Source organism: Beauveria bassiana, assembly GCF_000280675.1.
Source record: "Beauveria bassiana ARSEF 2860 unplaced genomic scaffold BBA_S00044, whole genome shotgun sequence".
NCBI lineage: Eukaryota > Fungi > Ascomycota > Sordariomycetes > Hypocreales > Cordycipitaceae > Beauveria > Beauveria bassiana.
The window spans coordinates 103,420-105,530 of NW_007930879.1; positions in this window are offsets into that span (position 1 = coordinate 103,420).

Here is a 2,111-nt window from a genome sequence, read left to right on the forward strand (position 1 = left end):
TTCTAGGATACATGCATGCTACGTACTAGAGTTGTGCATAAACAGTCTGGTTATGTAGCCTTCTATTCCGGTTCACGTCCACTAACTAATGAAGAAAACGTTCCCCGGTTGGGTCATGTGGCTCGCTAAATTGGGTTTTTTTTTTACCGGTCTGCCGGACTTTTAAAAATGCTGGTGTCAAGCGACTGGTACATCGCTTTGCTAGAAGGGTCTAGAGGAAGGAAGAGCTGGATAGATTTCACCGACCGTGGCGGTGAAATGCAGCGTTCCCGGGCATGAGGAGGTGCGCAGGTGGATTCTGTAGGGACGTTTAGCATTTGCGCCAGCCAAAGACGTGTGCTGGTTCAAAGATCTTTGTCCTGTGAGGATCTCACGTCCTGGAGGCGCTTTGGACCGATTCTTGAAGGAGATGAATAAGTAATCAAGTTGATACTAGCTTCTAGATACAAGACGTAGCGCAAGGAAGCAAGAGAAAGAGAAAGCGTGGCTTCCCGATGCACGAAAGGAACAAGGGTATCACATGGTCACGTGATACCGCGGCAGCTTCAACATGGGATCGCGACAATCAGCGTAGACATCCACCAGCGTAGACTCACTCCCACGGCCAGCCTCCTGCGCTGATAGCTCATGGATGTCCGCCTGTGGATGTCCACGGCAGGTGGCTGGCCCGGGCACGTGCGTTTACGGTCTACCCTGTGCTGACGAGAGGACAGCGCCTGGTGAGGACATCCTCAGAGGCTGTCCCTACAAGTCCCTCCCCCACCGTGCGATAGCCTTGGCAGGCGATGTCCACAAGCGAATGAGCACACGCTAACCAAAATTTTGTGCTGGCACCTATTCGGGCCAGCACTGGTGGCCTATGCTCTTCCAGGTGCTGATACGTTGGACCCATCGCCCGCTACAACCCAGCCCAGAGTTGCCAGAGCACCCCAAGTCCCAGCGTTGTTCAGTGCTGTCATGCACTGCATGGTACACACTGGCTGGCACCATAGATAACGGCTGGCCTGCCAAGGCTACCGCACAGTGGAGGATGGTTTTGTAGTGCCAGCCTTTGGTCGAGGATGTCCTCACAGAGTGCGGTCCTTTTTGTAAGTCTGTGCCACATCAGGGGCTGTGGCCTAAGGGATGTCCCTCCTACTGCGATGGCACAGTGTGGACAGCCCTCCATGGAGGCCGTCCTTCGTGGCACAGCGCGCCTGTGCGCAAACTGCTCAAGCCTGCTCTCCATTGCGAGCCTGTCAGAGCCTCCGACAGGCCGGGTGAGTTCAAGAACACTCGCTCCGGTATAATGTATCAAAGGGAAGGCTGCCTCAGCAATGCCAACCCTTTTAGTCCCAGGCTACGTGCCTACCGAGTCTTTTTGATTCCTGAATTACGAACGCCTGCGAGATCTGCCAGTCAGCTCGTGCATACTAGACACGATCTACCCAGGATCTATATCACATATACTAGCAGCCTCGCTCTTAGCACGGGTCAGTCAGTAATCATATTGCCCATTTTCTTTTAGCATTCGAAAGATGGCACGGGTTAGTTCTTAGCACTCGAATTTGCAGTGGCTTGTGGCAGCGCAATGTGTCTATCTGCCGTAGTGGGACCGCCGAAGGCCTGCTGCCAGTACGGAAGCCTCCCACAACGGCACAGTTCTAGGCGCGAATCATCTTACAATGTCCTTAAGAGCCAAGGGCCACGCCTCGTCTGCGGATTTGAACTGGTATGATCTGCCATTATGACGAAGCAAAATATACACATCGGCCTTGTACCCCTGGTGAACCTTGAAACCACTCCTTACGAATGTGCGCCATTACTTCTTGAAATGTTCACTACTTCTGTCTCGTTTCTTTGCTTTTTGCGATTTACTAGGGGACACTGTAGACATGGGTTATAGAACAAAGACTCGAATCCAGGAAGCGGCCTGGTCGTTGGCTCTTTAAATCCTCGCAGATCACGGAACATTACGTATGACCCCTCTAACCAGTTAGGTGTGACGGCCATCTAAGTTCGGCCTCGCCTTACGGATATGTACGCATAGTGGGTCAAGTCACCAGCGTTCTCGTGCCGGTATCGTACCGTTAAGTGCAAAATGTACTACTTCATTTCGGTCAGTGTGGCAC